The sequence below is a fragment of the Macrotis lagotis genome, chromosome 1, assembly GCF_037893015.1.
Source record: "Macrotis lagotis isolate mMagLag1 chromosome 1, bilby.v1.9.chrom.fasta, whole genome shotgun sequence".
Lineage (NCBI taxonomy): Eukaryota > Metazoa > Chordata > Mammalia > Peramelemorphia > Peramelidae > Macrotis > Macrotis lagotis.
Window position 1 is genome coordinate 264941852 of NC_133658.1, and position 9622 is coordinate 264951473.

General features: G+C 37.1%; 1 non-coding gene across 1 annotated transcript; it reads right to left on the reverse strand.

Moving 5' to 3' along the window:
- Window positions 1-3430: 3430 nt before the first annotated feature.
- On the reverse strand, window positions 3431-3537 carry LOC141510340 (U6 spliceosomal RNA). Its single transcript, XR_012474838.1, has one exon. It is a non-coding gene; the product is annotated as a U6 spliceosomal RNA (small nuclear RNA).
- Window positions 3538-9622: the final 6085 nt, after the last annotated feature.

Sequence of the window (9622 nt, forward strand, 5' to 3'; positions counted from 1 at the left end):
CAGAGCCTCACACACTGAGACCCTTGTGGGAGTGTCCCAAAAGCTCAGGAAGCACCCCCCAAAACAGGTTTAGGCTGGGAAAATGAGCAAGCAAAGAAACAAGAGGAAGACCATTGAGAAATATTTTGCAAATGAGCCCAAGAAGGATCAAAATACTCAGTATGAAGATGAGGAAGCACAAGCTCCTGCATCTAAAGACTCCAAGAAAAACAGAAATTGGGCTCAGGCTATGACAGAGCTCAAAAAAAGACTTTGAAAATCAAATGAGGGAGTTAGAAAAACTGGGAAAAGAAATGAGAGAGATGCAGGAAAAACATGAAAATGAAGTCAGAAGCCTAGTCAAGGAAATCCAAAAAAATGCTGAAGAAAATAGCATACTAAAAACCACCTTAGGTCAAATGGATAAAACAATTCAAAAAGTTATTGAGGAAAAGAATGTTTTAAAAAGCAAAATGGGCCAGATGGAAAAAGAGATAAGAAAACTTTCTGAGGAGAACAAATCCTTCAGACAAAGAATAGAATTCAGGGAGATTGATGAATTTACCAGAAATCAGGAATCAATACTTCAAAACCAAAAAAAAAAATGAAAAATTAGAAGGAAATGTGAAATATCTCATTGAAAAAACAACTGATATGGAAAACAGATTTAGGAAAGATAATTTAAAAATTATTGGAATACCTGAAAGTCATGATCAGGAAAAGAGCCTTGACATCATTTTCAAAGAATTGCTACAGGAAAATTGCCCTGATATTCTAGAAGCAGAGGGCAAAATAGAAATAGAGAGAATCCACCAATCCCCCCAAGAAAGAGATCCCAAAAAACCAACCCCCAGGAATATTATAGCCAAGTTCCAGAACTCCTAAGTCAAAGAGAAAATATTACAAGCAGCCAGAAGGACACAGTTCAAATATCGTGGAGCTGCAGTCAGGATCACACAGGACTTAGCAGCAACTACATTGGAAGCTCATAGGGCTTGGAATACAATATACCAGAAGGCAAAAAAGCTTAGAATGCAGCCAAGAATGAACTACCCAGCAAGGCTGAATGTCCTCTTCCAGGGAAAAAGATGGACTTTCAATGAACCAGGGGAATTTCAAATGTTCCTTTTGGAATGGCCAGAGGTGAACAGAAGGTTTGATCTTCAGATACAGGACTCAGGTGAAGCATGGAGATTGGAGGGGGGGGGAATATGAGGGACTTAATGAAGATGAACTGCATGTATAGAAAAATGATACTGATAATACTCATATGAACCTTCTCAGTTAATAGAGCAGGTAGAGGGAGCTTTTATAGTTGAAGCACAGGAGAAAGCTGAATTTGAAGATAAAATATGGTGTAAAATGGAGTCAATAGGAAAAAAAGGGAAATGGAATGGAAGAAAGAAAAAAGGAGAGGGGGAATAGTCCAAAATATTTCACATAATAAGATTTTTTTATTACAATGAGCTATTGCAATGATATGGAAGGGGGAGGCAAGGGGGAATGAGGGGAACTTTGATCTCATCAGAGATGGCTAGGAGAGGAAACAGCAAATATACTCAATGGGGTATAGACATCTGGAGTAAGAAGGAGGGGGGAGCAGGGGGAAGGGGTGGGGATGTGAATAAAGGAGGAGAGGATGGACCATGGGGGGAGAGGGGCCAGATATAACACATTTTCTTTTTTACTTCTTGCAAGGGGCTGGGATTGGATGGCCTGCCCAGGACCATAGGGCCAGGTGGATGCTGGGCCTAAGGGGTGGCATGGGGGCTCAGAACTTCTTGGTCCCAGGACCAGGGATCTGTCTGTTGTGCTACTCAGCGACCCTACAGCAGAGTCAGAGTGAAAGGAGAGAGAAAATATAGTACATGGTAGTGGAGAAATAAGAAAGGAGGGAATTGCTATCAGCAATGGCAATGTTGGAAAAATATGGAAGCAAATTTTGTGATGGACTTATCATAAAGAATGTGATCCACCCATGACAGAGTTGTTGGTGTTGGAACAAAGACTGAAGCATATTTTTTGTTATTATTATTTGGGGGAGGGTGTAGGGCAAGTGGGGCTGGGTGGCCTGCCTGGGGCCACTTAACAGTGTGATCTTTGGGTGTCTGGGGCCGGATTTGGACCCAGGTGCTCCTGGTTCAAGGGCCAATGCTTTGTCTGCCACTCCCTACTATTATTACTACTTTATTTTATTTTGGGTCTTCTTTTTTCTTCTTTTTGATTTTTTCAGGGCAGTGGGGATCGGGTGGCTTGCATGTCACATGGCTGGGTGATTGTTGGGTTTACGAGGCTGGATATGAACTCGGGTGCTTGTGGCTCCAGGGCTGGTGCTTCGTCCATTGCGCCACCTGGCCATACCTACAATTATTACTATTATTTTTTTTTAATTTTAATTTTTTTCTCTCCCCTTTACTTTTTTTGCCCAAGCAAGTCTATCTATATTCATGGGGGGAGGGGTATTTTGTTTACTTGTAAACAAGAATATTTTATTAATGTAAAAAAACATTTGTACAAAATGAGAATAAAATATAAATTTAAAAAAAAGAAAATAATCCTAATTGGGATTGAATTGTAATCTTATGCTTACATTCAGGAAACTACTTGAACAAAATAGAAGCCATTGCTAAGTAAAGTGGCACCTTATACTCAGGTCCTATTATTTGTCATCAAGACAGTTTCATAAGCAAAAATGGAATATTTCTTTTAAAAATCATCATTTGTATATTTACTAAAATGACTCATTAATGGGTAGCTATTAATTGAGACATAGGTAATCAAAGAATATTTTCATGGCATACCTGAATTTAATCAAGTTTATAATGTTTTTACTAATAATATAATAGGCAGCTAGGTGGTTTATTAGATTGAGGAAATTTGGATCCTCCCTAGAGCATGACTTGGGCAAGAGATTTAATGTCACAGTGTTTCAGTTTTCTTATCTGTAAAATGGAGTTAAGCTCTCACAGGGTTGCTGTGAAGATCAGATAAGTTAATATATGTAAATGCACTTTGCAAACATTAAACTGTTAAATAAATATTATTGTTGTTATTCAGTCCACAACTAGTCAGCAATACTTGAATCCTTGACCTCTGAGATTCTTTTTTTGTATTATTTTTAAAAGTTTTATTCTGCTTATTTAGAAATTTGATTTTGTTAATAACTTCAAAGGAAAAAAAAATCAGCCACACCTGAAGAGCTAATATAATTAACAGAATGCAGTGGTATATCATTCTAAACAAATAGTGCCAATGTGGCATAATAAATTGTCTATTAGTAAAAAAATACATTTTAAGGCACATATTACAGCATTTGTATCACAAATTACAGTAGGGATACTTTTTAAGAATTTAATCAAACTAGAGAATTTTGCTTAATGCAGCATGTAAAAATGTAACAACTCTGCATTCTTGTTCTAGAAAATGTCCTTTTATTTTTAATCATAGAAATAAAAATATGGAACGCTTCATAAATTTGCGTGTCATCCTTGCACAGGGGCCGTGCTAATCTTCTCTGTATTGTTCCAATTTTAGTATATGTGCAGCCGAAGCAAGCACAACAGTATTTTTTTTTTTTTTTTTTAGGTTTCTGCAAGGCAATGGGGTGAAGTGGCTTGCCCAAGGCCACACAGCTAGGTAATTATGAAGTGTCTGAGACCGGATTTGAACTCAGTTACTCCTGACTCCAGGGCCAGTGCTCTATCCACTGCACCACCTAGCTGCCCGACCTCTGAGCTTCTTTCTAGCTCTAGGTCTGTGATCCCACAATTTCAAACCCTTGAACCTAACAAATGTCACACCTAAGAACATGTATCCTAGTAGAACAATCACAAAATATATTGACATAATGCAGTAAAGGATGTTTATTTGTCAATATTTAGAGTAATCTTTTACTTCTCAAAATATCAGAGAACTTTAGAATAGAGAGGGATCATGGCATTTACCTTTGGATTTCCAACTACAGGGAGTTAGTATTTCTTCTCTTCTACAAGTACCATTGCATTTATTTAATTTTACTTATTTATGAACACATTTTTCTCCTTCTCATATCCTCTATCCCCAGATTATGAGTCATTTAAAGGAAAAACGGTTCCTCTTTTGGCTTTAGATCTCCAGAGACTAACATTGAATCAGCAAAACCTTTCCTTTCATTCTATCTGGGCCTCCCCTACCCCTGCCCCAGCATCCCTGATAGGAAGAGATTAGACCTTGGAGCAGGTTAAACTGGAAATTTTGTGGGATATTCAATAAGGAAAACTTTACCAAACTTTTAATAAATGTACATATTTTAATGCCAGAAAGTTGTGCTCTCCAATATGTGTGGATATTTGCTTTTTGATAAATAAAGTTGCTTGTGTTTTTTAGTGTGGAAACCCAAAAGCCATTAGTGAATAGTAAGACAAGGCATCATGGTCAGAGGTGGGAGGATTGGTAGAGAGGTGATCCACCTGCATTATTTCCAACTGTTTCTGGTCCTGCTGAGAAATGGTCAAGTTTTATACTTCCCGTGGGCCACTGACTTATCCTTTGATTCGCACAGGAATTTTTTTCCTTAAGAGGATCATTCTGACTTGTTATAAAAATAGTTTCTTTTTATTTTCCTTTTATGGTCCTAAACTCTTTCTCCCCTAACTTCAATATCTGGTTTTTAGACCTTTCTTCTAAAGCTGCATAGAATGAGTCAAAGTTAACTGTAGGGAGTAAAACAGCAGAAATTGAATATAACTTATCTTTGAGATATTGTTGGAAGGATATCCTCAACTCTTTCTAATGTCTTAAATTTCCTTCTGCTTTAACATCTTTCAACTTGGTCTCACAACTTTCTCTTCTTGGCCTTCAAAGTTGCTTCTAAACTAGCTTTTCTCTCAAGTTTTGGTCAGAAATCAAAGAAAAAAGACAAAATAGTGGTAAGAACAGTGCTCAATCTTTTTTTTAGGGGGGGGGATCACATTCTTTATCATAAGGCTATCATAGAAGTTACTTCCATATTTTTCCATAGTTGCTGTTACTGATTGTAATTCACTCCATCCATTCTTCCTCATTGCCATCTATTATATTTTCTCTCACCTTTCACTCTGTCCTTCTTTAAAAATGTGCTGTGGGGCAGCCGTGGCTCAGGGTACAGAGCACCAGCCCTGGGGCCAAGAGGCCGAAAGCCTACATCCCACCCCAGAGACCCAGAAACCACCTGACTCTGTGGTCCTGGACAGACCACCCAATCCCACTACCTTACAAAAAGGAAAAAAAGAAAATGTTTTATATCTGACTATCCTCTCCTATGATCTACCCTCTTCTCTACCACCCACATCCCTTCTCCCCTCCCCAGTCCCCCTTCTCTTCTTTTTCTTCTAGATTTCTATACCCTATTGAGTGTGTATGCTGTTTCCTCTCTGAGTCATTTCTGATGAGAATGAAGGTTCCCTCATTTCCCCTCATCTTCCCCCCTTCCATACCATTGCAAAAGCTACAAAAAATATCTTTTATATGAAATATCTTAGCCTATTCTACCTCTCCTTTCTCTTACTCCTAGTACATTTCCCTTTCACCCCTTGACTACATTGTACCATGTGTTATATCTTCAAATTCAGTTCTCGCCTGTGCCTCATCTATAAAAGTTCCTTCTACCTGCTCTATTAAATGAGAAGTCTCATATTAGCATTGCTATCATTTTCCATACAGGAATACATGCAGTTCATCGTCATTAAGTCCCTCATAATTTATCCTTCTTGTCTATTCTCTCTATGCTTCACCTGAGTTCTGTACTTGAAGATCAATTTTGTATTAGGAGACTTGGGTTTGAATGCCAGATTTGTTCCAAATTATTTATGTAACTTTGGACAAATTATCTAACTTTTCAATGCCTCAGTTTCTTCATTTGTAAAATGGAAATAATAATAGCAACTCTCTCAAAGGGTTTTTTGTGAAGATCAGAAATTTAATATAAGTAAATATGCTTTGCAAACCTTAAAGTGTTTTTTTAAAAGGCCTATTATTATTATTGTCCTTCAATTCAGAATTCCATCAGCAATTTAATTCTTGACAACTCCTTTTGGTTTCAGTTTCCTCATCTGTAAAATATGAGGATTAGACTAGCTGCCATTAAACATACTTTCTAAATCTGTGATCTTAGAAGAAAGAATAGGTGTGTGAAATCAATCTATGAAGAAACATCAATTAACCACCTATTATCACAATCTTCCAGGTCAATCAAACTTGAAATCTAATGTCAGGTTTGACACCTAAAACTCTCACAGAATTTATAGCCAAGGTCTGTTGATTCTACCTGCACATCATCTCTTATCTATATCAACTTCTCTTTTCTGAAACTGCTACCCCCTGGTGTAGGCCTTCATTACCTCAAACCTAGACATTCCAATAGCCTGCTTTTTGTCCTCCCTGCTTCAAGTCTCTTACTACTTACTTCACTTTACTCTTTTGCTAAAGTGATCTTAAGGCTCAATGCTTTCATTTTGCCTTTTCGATTACTCCAGGTCCAAATTTAAATTTTCAGTTTGGCACTCAAAGTCCTTCATAACTTGGTCCCTTCCCATCTTTCCAGTCTTATGCCTCCCTTATCTCCAAGTGGGTAGCTAAGTGGTGCAGTGGATAGAGCACTGACCTTGGAGTCAAGAGGATGGGAGTTCAAATCCAGTTTCAGACACTTGACACTTACTAGCTATATGACCCTGGGCAAGTCACTTAGCACAGCACCCCCTTACTCAAATCCAATTCATGTGTTTATCATGATACCACCTCCCTGATGTCATGATCCTCTTTGAAAATGAAGGACAAACAGTATTACTTATCTTCATGTACTCTGTAATCCAGTGATACTGGTCTCATTTCTATTCTTACAGAAGATATATTTAACTCCTAATTCCAAGAATTTTCACTGTGTATTCTTTCACTTTTGAAATTCTCTCTTTTTAAATTTTTGGCTTCTAGATTTTTCTGTTTTCCTTTACTAAAGTCCCAGTTAAAAGTTTACCTTCACTAGTTTACCTGTCAGATCTATGGAAAGGGAAACAGTTTATGACTAAGGAAGAGATGGAGAACATCACTAAAAACAAACTAGATGATTTCGATTACATTAAATTAAAAAAGCTTTTGCACAGACAAAACCACTGTAACCAAGATCAAAAGAAATGTAGTAAACTGGGAAACAATCTTTACAACTCATGTTTCTGACAAAAGACTCATTTCTAAAATATAGAGAACTGAGTCATATTTTAAAAAATCCATTCCCCAGTTGACAAATGGTCAAAGGATAAGCAAAGGCAATTTACAGGTGAGGAGATCAAAGAAATCCATAGTCATATGAAAAATTGCTCTAAAACATTCCTTATTAGAGAAATGCAAATTAAATCTTCTCTGAGGTACCACCTCACACCTCTCAGACTGGCCAATATGACCAGAAAGGATGATGATCATTGTTGGAAGGGTTGTGTGAAATCTGGGACACTATTACATTGTTGGTGGAGTATGAACTCATCCAACCTTTCTGGAGAGAAATTTGGAACTATGCCCAAAGAGCAACAAAAATGTGCATACCCTCTGACCCAGCAATACCACTACTGGGTCTATACCCTGAAGAGATGATGAAAAAGGGTAAAAACATCACTTGTACAAAAATATTCATAGTAGCCCTGTTTGTGGTGGTAAAGAATTGGAAATCAAGTAAATGTCCTTGAATTGGGAAATGGCTTAGCAAACTGTGGTATATGTATGTCATGGAACACTATTGTTCTATTAGAAACCAAAGAGAGAGGGGAATTCAGGGAAGCCTGGAGGGATTTGCATGAACTGATGCTGAATGAGATGATCAGAACCAGAAAAACACTGTAGACCATAACAGCAACATGGGAGCGATGATCAACCTTGATGGAGTTGCTCATTCCATCAGTGCAACAATCAGGGACAATTTGGGTCTCTCTGCAATGGAGAATACAATCTGTATCCAGATAAACAACTGTGGAGTTTGAACAAAGACCAAGGACCATTACCTTAAATTTAGGGAAAAAAAACCTGATAATCTTATGGTTTGATACTTTATGTTTCTTTCTTAAGGATATGATTTCCCTCTCATCACACTCATTTGGCTCAATGTATACCATGGAAACAATGTAAAGACTGGCAAATTGCCTTCTGGGGGGTGGGGGGAGGGAAGTAAGATTAGGGAAAATTGTAAAATTCAAAATAAATAAAATCTTTAATTAAAAAAAGTGTACCTTCAACAAGTAGCCTTTTTCAGTCTCATTTAATGCTACCACCTTGCCTGCATTGGTGATTTCAAAATTTATCTTGCATCTTCTTTATCTATTCATTCATTCATTCATTTATTTGTTTGCCATTTAGGAATATTGTTTTTTGTATTTTGTTTCTCTCATTAGATTTCAAGCTCCATGAAAGTAGGGACTGTCTATTGTCTTTATTTGTATTTCTTGCAATAGTCATAGTGTCTGGTATATGTTAGATGTCTAATAATTGATTGACTGACCTATTACGTGTCAGACATTGGCCTATACACTGTGAATTCAAACACAAAATGGAGACCATCATTAACCTCAGAAGCTTAAAAACAAAGAGAGTTTGGCTTCTGTGTGACTGGAGAATTGGCAGGGAGGACAATGAGACAATGTATGAAAAACAGAAATCCAGTGATTTCTGTTAGCTTTTATTCTATTCTAAAGCAGTTTAAATCCTTTTTGCCTGGGGAGAGGTGAAAAGAAAATACAGAAGTTATGGAAACTGTTCTATAGTCTAAGTAAAATGGAAGCCTTGGGCCAATAAGATTAAGATAATCTGTAAGGTCAGGGGAGAGACTGAAAATGATGTTTATACTTTTCACTGATGGAACTGATGTTTGAACAAAAGGGCAGGGAGTTGCCACTCAGTGAATGCTTTTAAAATTTGTCATCTGGAATAAACTATCTGCATGTAAGATAAAAAAGGTCAAAAGTTGAACTTTTGCAAACAATTGTGAAGTGTGACCCAGACCTCCAGCCTCAATGATGTTGGTCATTGAACTTAGGGCTGCCTGTACATATCCTAGTTTACTGTCATACTCCTTAATAGAAAATTTAAAATATTTTGGAACTATAGGAGTTACTGCTTTTAAAATATTAATCAGGGTCTCTTATCCAGCATAAACTCTGTCTGGCAGAAGAGGTCTGCAGAAAACACCAGAAATGTGAAGCGCCAGAAATATGTTAAACCCAGTTTCAGGAGGTCTGGGTTCAAAACTCAGATCTGATATTTACTAGTTTACTTGATTTTTCTGAGTTTTTTCCCTCAACTATAAAATGAGGATAATATTTATACTATTTCCTTTGTGGGATACTATGGAAAGAAGACTTCATAAAACTTAAAGTACTATGAAATATGAATAGTGCTAGAGCTCCTATCAAAAATTCCCTGATGTGTAGAGCTGTAATTAGGGCTTTGAAAAAGAGGCAGCTATCTAGGTATAACATGGAGAAAGGAGAGGGTGGTGGAAAACTCTGAGATTATCTTGGACATTTCTACATAAAGCAAGGAGGATTTTAATATTTAGATAATGAAACAAGACCCTCATATATACTTACTTCTTTCTTTTTTCTTTTTCTTTCTCTCCCTTTTTTCTTTCTCTCTTTTTTCTTCCTTT